The 22,748-nt window shown below is 45.3% G+C and overlaps 1 protein-coding gene across 1 annotated transcript in view; it reads right to left on the bottom strand.

The window, feature by feature from the left end:
* LOC119969721 (ubiquinol-cytochrome-c reductase complex assembly factor 1) overlaps window positions 1–22,748 on the bottom strand; it is a 95,107-nt gene that overhangs the window by 55,478 nt on the left and 16,881 nt on the right.

The following is a 22,748-nucleotide window of genomic DNA, read 5'->3' as shown; positions in this document are numbered from 1 at the left end:
ATTAACACTGCAATTATGTTACTGTGCAAATCCCCCAATTGCCACACTCTGGCGCCTGTGCGGGTACACGGAGAGAGAATTCAGAATGTCCAAATTACCGAACAAGCACGTCTTTCGGGATTTGTGGGAGGAAACCGGAGCACCCGGAGGAAACCCACGCAGACACGGGGAGAACGTGCAGACACCACATAGACAGTGCCCCAAGCGGGAATTGAACCTGGGATCCTGGTGCTGTGAAGCAACTGTGCTAACCACTAGGCTACCATGCCGCCCCATGCAAAGAAAACGTTTCCACCTGCGAGGCAGACCAGAGCTAAGATCATAATTGAGATAGTCACTGATACATTCAATAGGGAATTCAAGAAAAACAGCTTTACCAAAAGTAATGTGGTGCTCACTATCATGAGGAACAGTTGTGAATAGCATAGGGGCATAAACTGATAGCGGCAGGTGAAGCTGGGTGGGAGGCGCTTGTACTGTGGCATGAACAGAAACAAGGATCAATTGGACCAAATAGTCAGCTTCCTGTAGACACTAATAAAATATATGACTTGTTTTTCTATAGCATTTTTCAACACTTCAGGATGTCCCAAACCGCTTTATCGCCAGTCAAGTACTTTCAAAGTGTAGCGAATGTGGTAACGTAGGAAACACAGCAGTTAATGAGTGCACAGAAAGCTCCCATAACGTGATAATGACCAAACAATCTGTTTTAACAACACTGGCCGAGGGGTAAACATTGGCCTGGAAAGTATGTAACAAGGAGAAAAAAAAGTGTTGAAATAGAACAATGGGGAATGGCCAATGCATGATGGTGTCACATGCAGAGAAGACAACCTCATGTTATACAATATCCACAGGTTCATATGGCAGCTACATACAGTGGATAAAGACATGCATTGCCCAATGGTGGGGGGGGGGGGTCTGCTCACAACACCATGGGGAACCTTTTTCCACTGAAGTTTGACAGTCACATTCTTTCCAGGACTCATAGCTCAGAACGTCATGGCACACAGCAGTTTGCTGAGATAATTACACTTTGAGGAATTTTCCAGTTAGTTTTTAGTAGATTAAGCACCTGCATTATGTACTCTTCATGCATTAATTTGAATTTGCAACTGAGAGCTCCAAGACGGTAAGTTCTGATGCAGGAACAGCCTTGCGCCGCACGCCATGACTTCATTTCGCAATTTGCTTTTCCAGATTTGGTGGTGAGGTCACAGCTGGGAGCTGCCAGCGTTGCCAGGAAGGGTGTCTCCTAACCTGCTGGCAGCTTACACACCGGTGAGTTCACATTTTCAATAGTTCCATTTAACTTTGATTAATTAAAATGCTTTTCAGTGGAAGAGACACATGTCTCTTTTCAGTGGAAGAGACACATGTCAGTTATCATGACTGCAGATTTACCGACACAGTTACTCAAGGGGAGCAAATTCAAATCAAAATCCACAGAAACAATGTTTCAGAGGGAAAGTGATCAATATATAGAGCAGGCTCACTACGGAGTCGGTGAAACAGCATTGATTTATTGAAATGCAAATGAGATTTATTTCAGAAAATAACATTTTGGGATCCATTCTATGAGCCATTTGAAACATAACGTGTGGAGAGAGTAACATAGCTTGGGAGGAACAGGTGGCTTTGGACTCGTATTTCTAAAGCTCTCAACTAATCGTGTTTTCCTGGCCTTAAATGGGGATTGATCACGGAGATTTATCAATCATTCCATTGTCCAACTACCATGGTGGCAAACGGTGAACTAGTTGGATTATCGTCTTTTATAATCTAGCAATTCACATGCTCATGTATATCTAAAACTCTGATGTACTGAGATATCATTACTGGAGTACCAAGCCGTTAGTGGCTTCATATTCTTTTATGGATTCTCTCATGACTGAGGAATCCGAAGCGAGCTTGGCATGGATGGACACAGAATTGGCAGCTCATTTTGTCGCTGTTGGTGCTTAAGGGAAACGTTCTGTTAGCTGTGCCACCTCTGGGCATGTTGGGTGTTAAAGTTTAGCATAAATGGTACTCATGATTAACCAAATTGGTTGGATTGAATTTGTTTATTGTCACGTGTACCGAGGTACAGTGAAAGTATTGTTCTGCATACAACAGCCCAGACAGATCATTCCACACATTAAAAAAACATAGGGCAAACATAAATAATGTAAATACATAGACAGGCATCGGGCGAAGCATACAGGAGTGTAGTATTACTCAGTAGAGATGTGTGACGAGATCAGATCAGTCCATAAGAGGGTCATTTAAGATTCTGGTAACAGCGGGGAAGAAGTTGTTTTTGAATCTGTTCGTGCGTATTCTTAGACTTTTGTATCTCCTGCTCGATAGAAGAAGTTGGAAGAGAGAATAACCCGGGTGGAAGGGTCTTTGATTATGCTGCCCACTTTCCCAAGGCAGCAGGAGGTGTAGACAGAGTCAATGGATGGGAGGTGGGTTTGCATGATGGACTGGGCTGTGTTCATGACACTCTGTAGTTTCTTACAGTCTTGGGACGAGCAGTTGCCATACCAGGCTGTGATGTAGCCAGATAGATGCTTTCTATGGTGCATCTGTAAAAATTGGTAAGAGTCAAAGAATTTACAGTGCAGAATGAGGCCATTTGGCCCATCGAGTCGGCACCAGCTCTTGGAAAGGGCACCCTACCTGATCCCACACCTCCACCCTATCCCCGTAACCCCACCTAACCTTTTTGGACACTTCAGGACAATTTTGCGTGGCCAATCCAGCTAACCTGCACATCTTTGGACAGTGGGAGTAAACCGGAGCACCCGGAGGAAACCCACACAGACATGGGGCGAATGTGCAGACTCCGCACAGACAGTGACCCAAACGGGAATCGAACTTAGGACCCTGGAGCTGTGAAGCAACTGTGCTACCGTGCCACCGCAATGTGGACATGCCAAATTTCCTTAGTTTTCCAAGAAAGCACAGGCGCTGTTGTCTTCTTGGACGTAGAGTCGAAGTGGGTGAACCAGTCAGATTGTTGGTGATGTGCACACCTAGGAATCTGAAGCTGTCAACTATCTCCACCTCAGCTCCATTGATACAGACAGGGGAGTGTAGGATATTTTGCTTCCTGAAATCAATGACCAGCTCTTTAGTTTTGCTGACATTGAGGGAGAGATTGTTGTCATTACCGCACTCCACTAGATTCTCTATATCTCTCCTGTATTCGGACTCATTGTTGTTTGAGATTCCGACCCACCACGGCAGTGTCATCAGCAAATGTGCAGATGGAGTTGGAGCCAAATTTTGCCAGACAGTTGTGTGTGTATAAGGAGGATAGTAGGGGGCTAAGTAGTCAGCCTTGCCGGGCCCCGATATGGAGGACTATTGTGGAGGAGGTATTGTTGTTTATCCTTACTGAGTGTGGTCTATGGGTCAGGAAGTCAAGGACCCAGTTGCAGAGGGAGGAGCCAAAACCTAGGTTTTGGAGCTTTGATAGGAGTTTGGCTGGGATTATGTTGCTGAAGACGGAGCCGTAGTCAATATTGTGCTTGCCTCCACATGGCCACTCGATTGCAGTGTCATCCCAAAAGAATCTACAATGCAGAGATTTGTGAGCTTTATTTTAGGGTGGCCTGGTATTTGTACTGACCACCTTAACTTTGTTTGAAAACCATGCAGGAGACATGGCCTGCAGGCTAATTTTCTAGAGGGTGGTTTCCATGCTGTTGAGCCCAGCATAATGAAAGACCTCATTTGTGATTTTGCCCTGCCATCTATTTCCCATGATGGGCCTCAGGTATCTTTGGTGGAAGCGTTCCAGAGCTTTCATGCATGCATGGAGATCTTCATCAGTGGAGGCATCCCTGTAGAGCACATGGACATCTATCGACTGACCATCATTCAAGGACCACCTTTTTGTGGGGTGACTGCACTGGTCACTTTGCCTGTTTCCTATCGCCGTAGGAATTGATTCTATGTCTGTAGGTCACAATTTACATCCCAACCCAGACGTGTTGCTGCCTCTATTCTCTCAGCGGCTCTTGCAGGATTCCTGTGAAGACGAGGATCCAGGACGTCTGGGCAGCTGCAGTGAATGGCCAGTGTCAGGTGCTTCACTACTTTCATCAATTGCCACAATCTACGGTGTGTTATATCCATCAAATGTACCAAGTGCTTGTAGCCTTCACCTTCATGCCACACTCGACTGTTTTGCCCTTTCACCGTCAGTCCTCCATCCACTGTGAGGTGGAGGTTAAAAGGGTTCACCTTGAGAAGTACTTGAAGTGAGAGACTGTAGATCCAGAGAGGGCTTTTAACCAGACATCAGTCTTCAGGTTGCTAAGGAGGCATTACCAATGTGGTGAACAAAGTCAGAATCTCCTCACAACCGTTGAACCCAAAATCCCGCTCTTAGGTGAAAAATAGGTGTTATATTCCTGACGTTGGTGAAGGAAGAATCCAAAGCCAATTGTTACTTGGAATAGGTTTATTAAGAGTGACACATCACAGGTATATATCTCCTGACTTCATTCCAATCATGTCAGTAAGAATCTCTTCATATGTGCTCAACTAACCGCCCAATCAATGCCCTACCCCTGTATGGACTTAATTTCAATTGATACAATCAACAAGTATCAACACAAACCCTTTTATGAATTAATCTATGTCACTGATGACCACTAACTAAAACCAACCATGACCAGTATTTCTTTACCCTCTTTATTGCCTTTCTGACTGCTCTTAAGCTACAACATAATGAAGCTGTTGGGTTGAATTCTGCTGCCCATAGTCACTAGAGGGAGCCATACACCATCTGTACCATCATGAAGAGTTAGATTGAAGGCAAGCATTGCCAGGAGCCATAGTTACATACATTCTAACCTTGATTTTGTGCTTTGACCAACTGATTTGTTACTATCCCATAATAGACTGAAAATGTAAACAGCGTTCACTGCTGATGAAGATCTTTCAAAAACAAGACAGCGGTCGAATAAAGGCAAAGCATAAAAATGATCTAATCTTAAATAATTTCACCCTTAAAAGCACACAATTTCCATGCAGAGGTATTTCTGATAATATAGGCAAACTCATAGTAAGCACATTATCTCGCGACAAAAGCACAAGTTCAAACATGAGGATTAGCAGCAACAACAAAAAAAAAAAAAGAGTTCACGGTACAAATATGGATGAACAAAGTCCTTCATTGCATCCGTCCTGAAGTACCTGCCTTCCTCCACCCATCAAGTTTCACCAATGATTCTAAGACTTGTGTTTTTATTTATCTGGAAGTCTGGTTGAGGAATTTAACATTGGTTTCTGCCTTCCTCCAACTCTGGTCCGTGCATGCCACCACGGTCAGCCGTGCATGCCACCACGGTCAGCCGTGCATGCCACCACGGTCAGCCGTGCATGCCACCACGGTCAGCTGTGCATGCCACCACGGTCAGCTGTGCATGCCACCACGGTCAGCTGTGCATGCCACCACGGTCGGCCGTGCATGCCACCACGGTCGGCCGTGCATGCCACCACGGTCAGCCGGGCATGCCACCACGGTCAGCTGTGCATGCCACCACGGTCAGCTGTGCATGCCACCACGGTCGTCCGTGCTTTCTGATGGCCAACCACAAGCTCTGGAATTCCATCCCTACTGCTCTCTCTTCTTTTAGGACACTCCTTTGAGTGTCTTCATCATCAGCCCCAATGTTTCCTTTTTGTAGCTTGGTGCCAGAGTATTTATGTGCCTGTGAAGCAGCTTGGGTCATACCACCTTAAAGGCACTGTACAAATGCAAGTTGTTGCATACTGGTTTGAAGCAGTGTGCCTTTCACACGGGTTATGAAGAAATTTTGGAGTGCATATTTTCTGTATTAGGTATGGTTTGGGGCATCGGCAAGGTCTCAACTCAACAGCCTCAGGAGATTGAAAAGCCAAAGCGTGTCCCAGCTTTCATAGCTGGTGCAGGGAATCATCCTCCTGATGCAGGGCAGCACGGTAGCATAGAGGGCAGCAGAGTAGCATAGTGGTCATCACAATTGCTTCACAGCTCCAGGTTCGATTTCCGGCTTGGGTCACTGTCTGTGTGGAGTCTACACATTCTCCCCGCGTCTGCGTGGGTTTCCTCCGGGTGCTCCGGTTTCCTCCCACAGTCCAAAGATATGCAGGTTAAGTGGATTGGCCATGATAAATTGAAATTGACTTTAGTGTTGGGTTGGGTTATGGCGATAGGGTGACGGTGTGGGCTTGGGTAGGGCGCTCTTTCCAAGAGCTGGTGCAGACTCAATGGGCCAAATGGCCTCCTTCTGCGCACTGGGCTAAATAGCTGGCTTTTAAAGCAGGCCAAGGCAGATCAGCAGTACGGTTCAATTCCCGTACCAGCCTTCCCGAACAGGTGCCGGAATGTGGAGACTAGGGGCTTTTCACAGTAACTTAATTTGAAGCCTACTTGTGACAATAAGCGATTTTCATTTAATTTCATTTCAAATTCTATATGATACTTCCGAAGACAGGGAACAACACAGGACCCTATCATAAAATCATATACCACAGCAGGTCATCATTCACCACATCATGCTTTGCCAGCTCTTTGAAAGAGTATCATATCAGTCTCAATTTGATGTAAAGACAATGAATAATTACATCCTCCGACCAGAACGCTATGACGAAGATTTCCTGTTCATTTTCAGTTATTAATAATATACTTTTTTCAAACAAGGGCTAAATATTACATTATGAGGACAAGTTGCATCGACTCGGTCAATTTCCCTCAATGCTGGTGGAATCCAGAGAAAGAGGGCATTACCTTAAAATTACAGCTATGTCGTGCATGGATGATGTCAGGAAACACTTCTTCAGACAATGCATAGTTAAAATATATAACTCCCACTTCCAAAAACTGCTGAGGCTGGTTTAACTGAAAAACTTCAAAAATAAGACTGGTAGATTTTTGTTGGACAAAGTTCTAACTAGGATGATGAAACAGAGGGGGAATTGAGTTAAGATACATATTAGCCATGATCTAACAACGGTGGGGCAGGCTCAGGGGTTGAATGGTCTCCCAATATTTCAAAATAGCAAATTAAAGTGATGGGCACACTCCTGGGGTTAGATAGTGTAACATCACAACGGTAGTTTATTGCCCTCTGGATCCAGCAGAGGGCAGCAGAGCAGAGCTACTGATCAGCTGTTCTGGGGAAATTTGCATACGTGCAGTGCGGTCAGCCTAAGTTGAAGGTGGTTTGTGGAGAGGCTGTTGGCAAGTGACAGTTAAACCCGAAACACTTCGTGAGTGTTTCCCACCCTACCTCCTCCTCTAACCAACCCCCCCACCCCACGGTGGTTGGGAAGCGGGAGCAGGGGCCTGTCGTGAAGGTGAGTGAGTGCCTTTAAATTTGCTTACCTTTGAGCGGGAGCAGGGTTTGAGGTAATATCAGGTAAGCTCTTCCTTTCTTTTTCTTTTTCTTGTTATTTTTTAAATCTAGAGGTGATGTCAGGGAAGGCAGTACAATGCTCCTCCTGCAGAATGTTTGAGGTGAGGGACGCCGTCAGTGTCCCTGCTGATTTCATCTGTGGGAAGTGCACCCAACTCCAGCGCCTCAAAAACCGTGTTAGGGACCTGGAGCTTGAGCTGGATGAACTTCGGATCATTCGGGAGGCAGAGGGGGTCATAGATAGGAGCTTCAGGGAAATAGTTACACCAAAGACTGGAGATAGATGGGTAACTGTAAGAGGGACTGGGAAGAAGCAGTCAGTGCAGGGACCCCCTGCGGTCGTTCCCCTGAGTAACAAGTATACCGTTTTGGATACTTGTGGGGGGGGACGACTTACCAGGGGTAAGCCATGGGGTACGGGCCTCTGGCACGGAGTCTGTCCCTGTTGCTCAGAAGGGAAGGGGGGAAAGGAGTAGAACATTAGTAATTGGGGACTCAATAGTCAGGGGCACAGATAGGAGATTTTGTGGGAGCGAGAGAGACTCACGTTTGGTATGTTGCCTCCCAGGTGCAAGGGTACGTGATGTCTCGGATCGTGTTTTCCGGGTCCTTAAGGGGGAGGGGGAGCAGCCCCAAGTCGTAGTCCACATTGGCACTAACGACATAGGTAGGAAAGGGGACAAGGATGTCAGGCAGGCCTTTAGGGAGCTAGGATGGAAGCTCAGAGCAAGAACAAACAGAGTTGTTATCTCTGGGTTGTTGCCCGTGCCACGTGATAGTGAGATGAGGAATAGGGAGAGAGAGCAATTAAACACGTGGCTACAGGGATGGTGCAGGCGGGAGGGATTCAGATTTCTGGATAACTGGGGCTCTTTCTGGGGAAGGTGGGACCTCTATAGACAGGATGGTCTACATCTGAACCTGAGGGGCACCAATATCCTGGGGGGGAGATTTGTTAGTGCTCTTTGGGGGGGTTTAAACTAATTCAGCAGGGGCATGGGAACCTGGATTGTAGTTTTAGGGTACGGGAGATTGAGAGTATAGAGGTCAGGAGCACAGATTTGACTTCGCAGGAGGGTGCCAGTGTTCAGGTAGGTGGTTTGAAGTGTGTCTACTTCAATGCCAGGAGTATACGAAATAAGGTAGGGGAACTGGCAGCATGGGTTGGTACCTGGGACTTCGATGTTGTGGCCATTTCAGAGACATGGATAGAGCAGGGACAGGAATGGTTGTTGCAGGTTCCGGGGTTTAGGTGTTTTAGTAAGTTCAGAGAAGGGGGCAAAAGAGGGGGAGGTGTGGCGCTGCTAGTCAAGGACAGTATTACGGTGGCGGAAAGGATGCTAGATGGGGACTCTTCTTCTGAGGTAGTATGGGCTGAGGTTAGAAACAGGAAAGGAGAGGTCACCCTGTTGGGAGTTTTCTATAGGCCACCTAATAGTTCTAGGGATGTAGAGGAAAGGATGGCGAAGATGATTCTGGAAAAGAGCGAAAGTAACAGGGTAGTTGTTATGGGAGACTTTAACTTTCCAAATATTGACTGGAAAAGATATAGTTCGAGTACATTAGATGGGTCATTCTTTGTACAATGTGTGCAGGAGGGTTTCCTGACACAATATGTTGACAGGCCAACAAGAGGCGAGGCCACATTGGATTTGGTTTTGGGTAATGAACCAGGCCAGGTGTTAGATCTGGAGGTAGGTGAGCACTTTGGAAACAGTGACCACAATTCGGTGACCTTTACGTTAGTGATGGAAAGGGATAAGTATACCCCGCAGGGCAAGAGTTATAGCTGGGGGAAGGGCAATTATGATGCCATTAGACATGACTTAGGATGTGTTGGTTGGAGAAGTAGGCTGCAAGGGTTGGGCACACTGGATATGTGGAGCTTGTTCAAGGAACAGCTATTGCATGTTCTTGATAAGTACGTACCAGTCAGGCAGGGAGGAAGGGGTCGAGCGAGGGAACCGTGGTTTACCAAAGAAGTGGAATCTCTTGTTAAGAGGAAGAAGGAGGCCTATGTGAAGATGAGGCGTGAAGTTTCAGTTGGGGCGCTTGATATTTACAAGGAAGCGAGGAAGGATCTAAAGAGAGAGCTGAGACGAGCAAGGAGGGGACATGAGAAGTCTTTGGCAGGTAGGATCAAGGAAAACCCAAAAGCTTTCTATAGGTATGTCATGAATAAAAGAATGACTAGGGTAAGAGTAGGGCCAGTCAAGGACAGTGGTGGGAAGTTGTGTGTGGAGGCTGAGGAGATAAGCGAGATACTAAATGAATACTTTTCGTCAGTATTCACTCAAGAAAAAGATAATATTGTGGAGGAGAATGCTGAGACCCAGGCTATTAGAATAGATGGCCTTGAGGTGCGTAGGGAAGAAGTGTTGGCAATTCTGGACAAGGTGAAAATAGATAAGTCCCCGGGGCCGGATGGGATTTATCCTAGGATTCTCTGGGAAGCCAGGGAAGAGATTGCTGAGCCTTTGGCTTTGATTTTTAGGTCATCATTGGCTACAGGAATAGTGCCAGAGGACTGGAGGATAGCAAATGTGGTCCCTTTGTTCAAGAAGGGGAGTAGAGATAACCCCGGTAACTATAGGCCGGTGAGCCTAACGTCTGTGGTGGGTAAAGTCTTGGAGAGGATTATAAAAGATACGATTTATAATCATCTAGATAGGAATAATATGATTAGGGACAGTCAGCATGGTTTTGTGAAGGGTAGGTCGTGCCTCACAAACCTTATCGAGTTCTTTGAGAAGGTGACTGAACAGGTAGACGAGGGTAGAGCAGTTGATGTGGTGTATATGGATTTCAGTAAAGCGTTTGATAAGGTTCCCCACGGTCGTCTATTGCAGAAAATACGGAGGCTGGGGATTGAGGGTGATTTAGAGATGTGGATCAGAAATTGGCTAGTTGAAAGAAGACAGAGAGTGGTAGTTGATGGGAAATGTTCAGAATGGAGTTCAGTTACGAGTGGCGTACCACAAGGATCTGTTCTGGGGCCGTTGCTGTTTGTCATTTTTATAAATGACCTAGAGGAGGGCGCAGAAGGATGGGTGAGTAAATTTGCAGACGACACTAAAGTCGGTGGAGTTGTAGACAGTGCGGAAGGATGTTGCAGGTTACAGAGGGACATAGATAAGCTGCAGAGCTGGGCTGAGAGGTGGCAAATGGAGTTTAATGTGGAGAAGTGTGAGGTGATTCACTTTGGAAAGAATAACAGAAATGCGGAATATTTGGCTAATGGTAAAATTCTTGGTAGTGTGGATGAGCAGAGGGATCTCGGTGTCCATGTACATAGATCCCTGAAAGTTGCCACCCAGGTTGATAGGGTTGTGAAGAAGGCCTATGGTGTGTTGGCCTTTATTGGTAGAGGGATTGAGTTCCGGAGCCATGAGGTCATGTTGCAGTTGTACAAAACTCTAGTACGGCCGCATTTGGAGTATTGCGTACAGTTCTGGTCGCCTCATTATAGGAAGGACGTGGAAGCTTTGGAACGGGTGCAGAGGAGATTTACCAGGATGTTGCCTGGTATGGAGGGAAAATCTTATGAGGAAAGGCTGATGGACTTGAGGTTGTTTTCGTTAGAGAGAAGAAGGTTAAGAGGTGACTTAATAGAGGCATACAAAATGATCAGAGGGTTAGATAGGGTGGACAGCGAGAGCCTTCTCCCGCGGATGGAGGTGGCTAGTACGAGGGGACATAGCCTTAAATTGAGGGGTAATAGATATAGGACAGAGGTCAGAGGTGGGTTTTTTACGCAAAGAGTGGTGAGGCCGTGGAATGCCCTACCTGCAACAGTAGTGAACTCGCCAACATTGAGGGCATTTAAAAATTTATTGGATAAGCATATGGATGATAAGGGCATAGTGTAGGTTAGATGGCCTTTAGATTTTTTCCATGTCGGTGCAACATCGAGGGCCGAAGGGCCTGTACTGCGCTGTATCGTTCTATGTTCTATGTTCTATGTTTCCACATATGCCTTAAGCCTTATTTTATAAAATCTTAACGTATTCACCAAGCAGTAAGTAGTCCCTGAGGGAACAAACATTAATAACACAAGCCTGTATGTTAGAAAGCAGCAAAGGATGAGATTTCAATAGTTTCCATCATAGAACGACAGAATGGTTCGAGTACAAGGAGGCAGCCACTTGGCCAGTTATGTTTGTGCTGGTTGTCTACAGGAACTCATCCGTTTCTCTGCCCGTCACTGCCCTGCAACGGTTTTCTATCCAGACGATTATCCAACTCCCTTTAGATCTAAACCTGTATTTTAAAAAAGTATATTGATATACTGGTTAGGCCAGCATGTATTGCCCATCTCTCGTTGTCCTCGAGAAGGTGGTGGCGAGCTGTCTTCTGAGTGGTTGGATACAACAAAGTAACTAGCTCAGCTATTTCAGGGGCGTTTAAGAGTCGACCACATTGCTGTGAGTCCGGAGTTACACGCAAGCCAGGCCGGGTAAGGACGGCAGATTTCCTTCCCTGAAGGACATCAGAGAACCAAATGGGATTTTACGACAACCGAAAATGGTTTCACCTTCCATCATTGGACTTTTAATTCCAGATGTTTAGCTCCACCTTTGAAACGTATCATAGTTTGCATCATTGTGAAGGCAAATTAAATGATACAGTAAGTTACTTTGTTCCACAAAATGGCATTGCCACTGTCTCGGGGAGCTTTTCGGATCCACAGTAAAACAGTGGGATTGGGCAGGAATGAATGTGGGAATGAGCAAAGGTGGGAATTTGCAGAATTTGACTATTTGCTGGGAAAAATCATTTGCTTGACTTACAAAAGAACCTGTACACAATGGTTTTAATTTTGATGTTGGAGAACCATTTTATTGATGGCAGAGGATGCCATGGTGAACCGGGAGTTCGCCCCGCCACGATCTTAACAGGAGGTAACCTCGTACTGTACCAGCAGCTTAACCAAGCTTGGGGGCTACCAAACTCAATGTCACTTATAGAAGTAGCACGGTGCTGGAGTTACCAGAACATGTGTAGCAGAGAGATACTGCACGGAGTGACTATGATTTAATCAATATGGATTAAGCTTATTTGATAGTTATCTGAACTGTAAAACATTGATTTCACAGCCTATGGATTCCAGCATTCATTTCTTTTTTAATCGTCAATATACCATGGGGTTTTAGGAATTAGTTTTGTTTTGATATTGATCCTTTTCTCAGGCTAAGATATGGTGGTATTGATGAATCACACCTTCAATTGATACACGTGCATGTTTTTAAAAAAATCTATTCATGCCGTGTGCCTGACACTGGCAAGGCTGGCATTTGTTGCTCATCCTTCGTCACCCTGAGAAGGCTGTGCCTGAACTTTGAACTACAATGGTTGCCAGAGTGGGAATTCTAGGGAGATGCTGACATATGTCTAAGGCCCAAAGAACACTAGGTTGTATAACAGTTAAAATGGCCAGAGATCAGGGCAGTAAGAAGGTTAAATACTATCCAAATTTGTTTTCTTTTTGAGATTGTATATTTGAATGCTTTGATTCAAGTCTTGGCCTGGCTCAGTAATGATCCTCAGGTCAGTGATTCAAGCCCAACTCGAGTAGAAAATTAAAAATGACAGGTTTGTGCAGTACAGAAGCAATTCTGTACTGTCAGAACCATCACCTATCGAATAGGAGGTTAAACCTGGGTCCCATCCGTTTAACCAGATGGATAAAATGGATCTCAAGGCATTATTTAAAGAACATGGAGTTCTTATATCTAAGCCAAATGTCATCTCACAATCAAAACAGATTAACTGGTCATTCATTTCTAGCACGGACAGAATGCGACAAATGGCCTCCTGCACTGTATGATTGTACAGTTTCATCGTTATTTTCTGGAATCTTGTTTCGCCCAACTTGACTGTTGTGCTCGCCTATGTTACAACTACACTTCAATATTCCTTTATGGGACGCAGACGTCACTGCAAAGCCAGTATTCATTGCCCATCCCTAACTGTCCTTGAGAAGGTGGTGGTGATTTGTCTTCTTGAACCGCTGCAGTCCAGCTGGTGTAGGCACACCTACAGTGCTGTTAGGAAGGGAGTTCCAGGGTTTTGATGCAGCAACAGTGAAGGAACATCTGTCAGGCTGGTGCGTGGCTTGAAGGGGAACCTGCAGTTGGTGGTGTCCCCATGCATCTGCTGCCTTTATCCTTGTGTGGTAGAGATTGCGAGTTTCAAAGGTGCTATCGAAGGAGCCTTAATGGATTTCTGCAATGCATCTTGTATATGGTACACTCTGCTGCCACTGTGCGTCAATGGTGGAGGGAGTGAATGGGTGGCGGCAATCTTCTGGCGTGCTTTTGGAGCCATACTCATCCAGGCAATTGAAGACTATTCCATCACACTCCTAACTCGTACATTGTAGCCACAGTATTTATACAGCTGGTCCAGTTCAGGTTTGGTCAATGGTAACCCCGAGGAACTTTGGTAGTAGGGGGTTCAGTGATGATAATGCCATTGAATGGCACGGGGTTAAGGTTAGATTCTCACTTGTCGGAGATGGTCATTGACTGGCACTTTAAAGGTAATAAATTGGTTATAAAGCACTGTGGGACATCCAAATATGACAGGCAGTACATAAATGTTCTTTCTTTAATTGGTACCCTACAATTCACAGCAAGCCATCAAGATTACATTACATGTTGATTTTGGGGTCTATAAAGAGTCATTGTATGCCCAGTGCCGTCAACCAGATTTAAAAAAAATATAAACATGTTGTAACTGCATCATAAATCCCCTTTAATATTCCTCGAGTTTACTACTAAAAGATGCAAAAGGGAGTTGTCGATATTCAACAGCGTTAACAATACAAAAATTATGAATCATCAGATTCAATTGTAGCATAATTACAGATTGATGAGAAAAAAACATTTTTAAATGACTAAGTTATTGCCAATCAGTACATTCCCACAGGAAAAGGCACCTGAAATACCAGCTCTCCACTCATAAAGATCTCTAAGCCACCTGATTAGATTACACCCTGTAATCACTCCCAGGTAGCCATCATTCTATCACCAGCAATATTTTTCTTTAAGTTACAAATCTCACCAGCTATCGCCAGGCCTGCTGTGTGTAAGTACTGAAAAGAACCAGAATTTCCCCAAACATTCATTAAAGTACATAGATGATATAAAAGGATGCCCGGGAGGGAGCAGAGAGGATTAGCAATCAATCTACAGGTCCCTGCTAACATGCATAAGCTGATGAAAATTCTCAGTCTAGTGCCCTCCCCAGACTCGAGTGTAATAAGCTGCAACTCACTTGCAGGTGCACGATTTAGGAGATTTAAAAAAAAAACTTGTGCATTGCTCAAGAAAAGTGGAAACTACTCGTAGAAGTTTAAAAAAACATTGTACTTTAAAAAAAAATCACCAAGAGGCAATTATGGGCAGCTCAATGGGCTTTTGACTGTTCTTTAGTTTTGACGGCTATTTTATACCAGCAAGGCCTGATATCATTGGAGGACTGAGCTTGACACTACGGCGGAGCTGAAATAACACACTTAAGGTGAGCCCCATTAGATTAATGAGTGTTTCTCGTGTGTTAACTCAGCTCCTTTCCTGTTACAGTCAGACACTTACTCATGCTGGTACCTCCAATGACATCACTACTCAGGGTTGGTAAGGCATCCAGAAATGAACATTAAAAAAAAAGAAAACCCTTATTCGGACTATTGCTCTCTAAATAGGATCCGGGTAGAATCTTGCTGTGTGAAATGGGAACCTCTCGAGATTGTGAAAGGTGTGATATAAATGCAAATTCTTTCAGCCACGTCTCAGTTTGGTTGCACTCTCGCCCGAGTCAGGTTTTGGGTTCAAACCCCACCTCAGTCTTTCGGAAGGAATGTTAAATTGGGGCCCTTTTCCCCTCTCTGGTGGATGGAAATGGCACTATTACAAAGAGCAGCAGGGGGGGGTTTATTCCTGGTGACCTGGCAAATATACATCCCTCAATCAAAATCACAAAGAAGAACAGGTCATCTGGTCATTGTCACATTGCTGTTTGTGGGAGCTGATGGCACACACATTGGCTGCTGGGTTCCCTACATTACAACAAAGGCTACACTTCAGTAGCATTTCTTTGGATGTGCTGTGCACTGGGATGTCCAGTGACTGCACACAGTGCTATTAAATGCAAGTTTTTTTTTATTGATACTGTGGCGCAACGGTAAAGCCTCTGCATTCTTTAAAGGGCAAGGCTTGTTATTTAAGTCTTTCCCGAATCTCATCAGGGCCATAATGCATCCTCTTCTGAATGGTTCCGAAGGTGACAGTCTTCAGCTGGGAATCTGGAAAATGTCAGGCGTCGGTTTGATTGTGAAGGTTGTCAAAGCAAATCATATGTTTGTGGGTTTTTTTCCATCTACACCCCCTCTACCCCATACGACAGCCTTAGAACATGCAAAGGGTCTTCCTAGTCTTCACAGCAAAACTAGTGGTGCTTAGTGAGACAGTCCACAATGAAGAAAGTAGGTGCAAATCAGTATCTGGAGGTTCTTTCCAAACAATTAAATATGAGTGTAAGAGATGGTTATGTTAAAACAAATCTGGAGTCATTAATAAAGCAGACAGTTACAACATTGAAACATCACTGGTGATAAATGTACTGCTCAAGCAATATAATAATAATATTATAATAATCGCTTATTGTCACAAGTAGTCTTCAATGAAGTTAGTGAAAAGCCCCTAGTCGCCACATTCCGGCGCCTGTTCAGGGAGGCTGGTACGGGAATTGAACCGGCGCTGCTAATTCACTGACACTGAAGGCGGGAACATCGGCTGTGAATAAATGTGCTGCAGGTTGCAGTAGTCAGAACATACAGTGCAGAAGGAGGCCATTCAGCCCATTGAGTCTGCATCGACCCACTTAAGCCCTATCCCCGTAACACTTTTTGTTTGGTCACTAAGGGCAATTTATCATGACCAATCCACCTAACCTGCACGTCTTTGGACTGTTGGAGGATACTGGAGCGCCCGGAGGAAACCCACGCAGACACGGGGAGAACGTGCAGACTCCTCACAGACAGTGACCCAGCAGGGAATCGATCCTGGCACTGTGAAGCCACAGTACTAATCACATGTGCTACTGTGCTGCCCCTTAGATACCATTGACAAAGCTAACTGACTGCTTAATTCACGAGCAAACCAAGTTTGCGACAATGGTGCAGAAATACTTGTGACAAATCTTTGGGGCTTAATGTTAAAACCATGTGCTTAAACAAATTTACTCCAACGCTGTAATCATTGCTACAGGTTTGTCAAACAGTGACAACAGCCTGCGTTTGCTGGTTTACTTTGTTTGCAGACTGAAAATGTCAGTTTATCTCAAAAATAATTTTTATTGAACTGCATCAAGGCTGATTTTCCCAATTAAATTTCACCCTGCACAAAATCAGAAGCTGCAGGAGGGAGAGAAATAGGGACACGGAGGAAATGCAAATAGCAATTATACAGAAATTACCATGATTGAAATAAGGATTTCATTGCCCTTCTACCTTCTGCACAGATTCCACTATGCCAAATTTGACCAGCAACATAAATGCTATGACTAGAGTAGATCAGAGGTTAGGTATCCTGGAACGACTGGCTCACCTCCTAACTTTTCAGCACCTACAATGTGCAAGTCAGGAATGGCTGAGCGGAGTTGCAACAAAACTGCATTTGTATAGTGCCATTCTCAGGCTGGCAGGCTGAGGGTAGTGGGGGTACCAAAAGGATCAGTAACATTTCCAAGTTTGCTGATGACACAAAACGAGCTGGGAATGGGAGTTGTGAGGAGGATGCAAAAAGGCTTCAAGGGAATTTAGACAGAGAGAGAGTGGGCAAGAACATGGCCCATGGATTATAATGTGGAAAAATGTAACTTTAACCACTTTGGCAGGAGAAATAATATTTATTAACTGGTAAGAGATTGGGAAGTGTTCATGTCCATAGAGATCGGAGTGCTCTTGCTCATCAGTCACTGAGGTTAACACGCAGTTGCGGCAAGCAGTTAAGAAGTCAAATGGGATGTTGGCATTTTTTGCGAGGGGCTTTCAGCACAGGAATAAAGGTGGTTTGTTGCAATTTTCGAGTCTTTGTGAGACTGCGCCTCTTTTAAAAATTCATTCTGTCACGGGATATGGGCTTCGCCGGCTAGGCTAGCACTCGCCACCCACCCCTCATTTCCCTGGAGGTGGTGGCGGCGAGCTGCCTTCTTGAATTGCTACAATCCACGAGGTGCAGGCCCATCCACAGTGCTATTAGGCAGCGAGTTCCAGAAATTTGACCCAGTGACGGTGAAGGTACGCCGTTATATTTCCAAGTCAGGATGGTGAGTGGCTTGAAGGGAGATTTCTGGTGGTGGTGTTCGCATGTATCTGCTGCCCTTGTCCTTCTAGATGTTCGAGTTTGCGAGTTTCTTTACGGTGCTGATGAAGGAGCCTTGGTGAGTTGTTGCAGTGCATCTTGTAGATGGTACACGCTGCTGCTACTGTGTGTCAGTGGGGGAGGGAGCGAATGTTGAAGGTGGTGGATGGGGTGTCAATTAACCAGGCTGTTTTGTTCTGGATGGCATGCGCTTCCAGAGTGTAGTTGGAGCTGCACTCATCTAGGCAAGGGGAGAGTAAATATTCCATTACATTCCTGACTAATGCCTTGCAGATGGTTGGCAAGCATTGGGGGGGTCAGGAGATGAGTTAATCTCTGCAGGTTCGCAGCCTCTGACCTGTTCCTTTGGCCATGGTATTTACATGGCTCGTCCAGTTCAGTTTTGGGTCAACGGTAATCCCCTAGAATTCTGATAGTGGAGGGATTCAGCAACGGCAGTATCATTGAAGGTCAAGGGACGATGGTTAGATACTCTCTTGTTGGAGATGGTGATTGCCTGCTATTTGTGTGGTACGAATGTTACTCGTCACTTATCAGCCTAAGCCGGATCATCCAGGCCTTGCTGCATTTGGACATGGACTGCTTCAGTATCTGAGGAGGCGCGAATGGTGCTGAACATTGTGCAGTCATCAGCGAACATCCCCATTTTCGACCTTATGATGGAAGGAAAGTCATCTATGAAGCAGCTGAAGATGGTTGGGCCGAAGACACTACCATGGCAATGACTACCGCAATGATCTGTGCTAGGACACCCAACTGTTCACAATATATATTTATGATTTGGACAAGGGAACTGAATGTATTATCTCCAAATTTGCAAATGATACAAGTGGGAGGGTGAGCCGTGAGGAGGATGCAGAGATGCTACAGCGGGATTTGGACAGGCTGATTGAGTGGGCATATGCATGGCAGATACAATATAATGTGGGTAAATGTGAGGTTATCCGCTTTGGTAGCAAAAATAGAAAGGCAGATTATTTGAATGGGTCTAAATTGAGAGATATGGATACTCAGCGAGACCTTGATGTCCTTGTGCATCAGTCACTGAAAGCAAGCAGTAAAGGTGGTAATGGTATGATACAAAGATATGTAGAAGGACAGGTTGTGTTGAGGAAGCAGAGAGGCTGCAGAAGGACAGGTTAAGAGAGTGGGCAAAGTAGAAGCAGATGGAATACAATGTGAGGTTCTGCACTTTGGAAGGAATAATAGAGGCATATTCTAAATGGGGAAAGGCTTCAGGAATCTAAAGCACAAAGGGACTAAGGAGTTCTAGTTCAGGATCTTCTTACGATTAACATGCAGGTTTGGCTGGCAGTCAGGAAGGCAGGTGCAATGATAGGATTCAAGTTGAGAGGGCTAGAATACAAGAGCAGGGGTGTTCTGCTGAAGCTGCGTAAGGCTCTGGTCAGACCCTATTTGCAGAGAGCAGTTTTGGGCCCCGTATCTAAGGAAGGATGTGCTGGGGCCTTGGAAAGGGTCCAGAGGGGGTTCACAAGAATGATCCCTGGAATGAAGGGCTTGTCATACGAGGAGTGGTTGAGGACTCTGGGTCTATACTTGTTGAGAGTTAAAAGGATGAGGGGGGGGGGGGGGGGTGTTATTGAAACTTACAGAATGCGGAGAGGCCTCGATAGAGTGGACTTGGAGAAGATGCTTCCACTCGTAGGAGAGACTAGAACGCGAGGGCAGAGCCTCAGATTGAAGGGGCGATCCCTTAAAAGAGAAGAGGAGGAATTTCTTCAGCAAGAGGGTGGTGAATCTGTGGAACTCTTTACCGCAGAAGGCTGTGGAGGCCAAATCACCGAGTGTCTTTAAGACAGAGATGGAAAGGTTCTTGATTAATAAGGGGATCAGGGGTTATGGGGAGAAGGCAGGAGATTGGGGACGAGAAACACACAAACTCTGATAAAATGGTGGAGCAGACAAGATTGGCCGAATGACCTAATTCTGCTCCTAATGATATGTTGGCCTTCATAGCGAGAGGATTTGAGTATCGGAATAGGGATGTTTTACTGCAATTATATAGGGTGCAAGTGAGGCCACACCTGGAGTATTGTGTGCAGTTCTGGAGTCCTTATCTGAGGAAGGATATTGTTGATATGGAGGGAGTGCAGCGAAGGTTTACCAGGCTGATTCCTGTGATGGCGGGATTGTCATACGAGAAGATAATAAAAATAATCTTTATTGTCACAAGTAGGCTTACATTAACACTGCAATGAAGTTACTGTGAAAAGCCTAGTTGCCAGATTCCGGCGCCTGTTTTGGGTACACAGAGGTGGAATTCAGAATGTCCAATTCACCCAAGAGCACATCTTTTGGGACTTGTGGGAAGAAACCAACGCAGACACAGGGAGAAAGTGCAGAACCCGTACAGATAGTGACCCTAGCCGGGAATCGAAACTGGGACCCTGGCGCTGTGAAGCAACTGTGCTAACCGATTGGTTAGGATCATATTCATTGGCGTTTAGAAGAGTGAGAAGGGATCTCATAGAAACTTATAAAATTCTAACAGGATTAGACAGGTTAGATTCAACAAAAATGTTCCTGATGGTGGGGGAGTCCGGAACTAGAGGTCATAGTTTGAGGATAAGGGGTAAACCTTTTAGGATTGAGGTGAGGAGAAATTTCTTCACCCAGAAACTGGTGAATCTGTGGAATTCACTACCACAAAGTAGTTGAGGCCAAAATGATGTGTGATTCAAAGTAGGAATTAGATATAGCTCTTGGAGCTAAAGGGATATGCGGGGTGGGGGGAAAGACGGGATTGGGTTATTGAATTTGATGATCTGCCATGATCATAACGAATGGCGGAGCAGGCTCGAAGGGCCGAATGGCCTCCTCCTATTATCCATGTTCTATTTTCTATGTATTGAGTTGGATGGCGAAGCAGGCTTGACAGGCCGAAAAATCCTTCCCGTTTCCATGCCGCTATTCCCTATTCCCCTTGCCCCTATTCCCCTTGCCCCTATGTAGTGTTTTTCATCAACAGGTGCCTCAAAGCACTTTACAGACAATGACGTATTTCTGGAGTGCAATCATTGATGTAACATAGGAACACGGCACCAATTTGCACACAGCAAGCTCCCACAAATGACCAGATCATCTGTTGTGGTGTCGATTGAGGGATAAACAATGGTCAGGTTACCAGCAATAACTCCCCTTTCTCCTCGTCATAATACTGCCATGGGGTCTTTTACATCCACTTCAGGGGGTAGACAAGGCCTGGGTTTAATCTCACAGCTGAAAGGTGGCACCTCTGGCAGCGCAACACTCCCTCCATACCTCACCGGAGTGTCAACCTTGGTTTTTGTGTTCAAGTCCTGGGGTGGGACTTGAAACATCAGCCTTTTTATGGAAAGGCAGGAGTGGCACAAATTGAGATGCTGCTGACACACTCCAGAAGCTTGACATCATCCAGCTCAAAGCAGTCCTCCTGACCAGCACCCCATCCATCATCTTAAACATTCACTCCCTCTACCACTGGCACATTATGATTACAGTGTGTACCATGTACAAGATTTCATAGAATTTACAGTGCAGGAGGCCATTCGACCCATCGAATCTGCACCGGCCCTTGGAAAGGACCTACACCTAGGCCCACACCTCCACCCTATCCCCATACCCCAGTAACCCCACCTAACCCTTTTGGGACACTAAGAGCAATTTATCATGGTCAATCCACCTAACCTGCATCTTTAGACTGTGGGAGGAAACCGGAGCACCCGGAGGAAACCCACGCAGACACGAGGAGAACGTGCAGACTCCACACAGACAGTGACCCAAGCAGGAATCGAACCTGGGACCCTGGTGCTGTGAAGCAACAATGCTAACCACTGTGCTACTGTGAGTTATTGAAGACGAACTTCAATAACTCACCAAGGTTTCTTTGGCACAATCTTCCAAACACACAACCTCTACAACCTGAAACGGCAGGGGCAGTAAATGCTCGAAACCCAATCGCCTTCAAGATCCCCTCTAAGACACACAATATTCCGATTTGGACATAGAGTGTAGTTCCTTCATTATTGCTGGGTCAAAATCCTGGACCTGTGGGCATACATTCACCACATACACTATGGAAGTTCGAGAAAACAGTTCACCACCACGACCTTCCCAAGGGCAACTAGGTTTGGAAAATAAACGTTGGCCTTTCTAGTGAAGTCCATATCCAGAGAGTGAATAAAAATATTTTTCAATGCTGTGATACATGGAACTCTGAATGTGTAGTCTTCTTCCAAGCTACCTCATTAACTTGCAGTCCAAATGGCCTCTCATCAGACCCCAAATTCCCACACTTTCATAATCATACACCACTCTTGACCCACTATTGACCTGTATTTGAATAACCGCCTCTCGCAGTTGACATTATTCCCTGATCCAGGGTTACAAATTGGAACTTGGCACAAAATGCAGGCCCTTTGAATGGACACACTACAAAATACCAGTGATGGCACATTTTACTACGGTGAAGTAATCGACACAGAAATTACACCAAGGGCTTCTGTCTTTACTCTAAACTGTAATGGAAAGATTTAAGGAACACTCAAGTCGTCCCCATAGGCTGTTGGTGGAGGAAATTGAGTCCTGTGACCATGAAGCGACTGGGACTGATTCAACCTTGCATTTCTAACAAAACTGTCAAATGCCTGTGGTTTCAGCATCTTTACCCTTGAGCAATATAAACAGCCAGCCATCTGTAGAAATATCCTTCCTGAACTGTTTGGAGATACAACAACATTATGTAGACTAATGAGCAATGCTAAGACTTCTGTAGCTTTTTAAAAAAAAACACAGGTCAGTCATTTCCACAGCACCCCCCCCCCCCCCCCCCCCAATGTGTATTTCTCAAATAAATCACGTCACTCATTCAAAACTTTCTCACCCACATCAGTCCATCCATTTGACGTATTGGACAGTTTCAGCCTCATTAATCAGCGATTATGGGAGAGTGAGGTAATGG

This window comes from Scyliorhinus canicula, chromosome 7, assembly GCF_902713615.1.
Source record: "Scyliorhinus canicula chromosome 7, sScyCan1.1, whole genome shotgun sequence".
In the NCBI taxonomy this organism is placed as follows: Eukaryota; Metazoa; Chordata; class Chondrichthyes; order Carcharhiniformes; family Scyliorhinidae; genus Scyliorhinus; species Scyliorhinus canicula.
The sequence above is the reverse complement of the archived record's forward strand: the minus strand, read 5'-3'. Positions and strand labels throughout refer to the sequence as shown.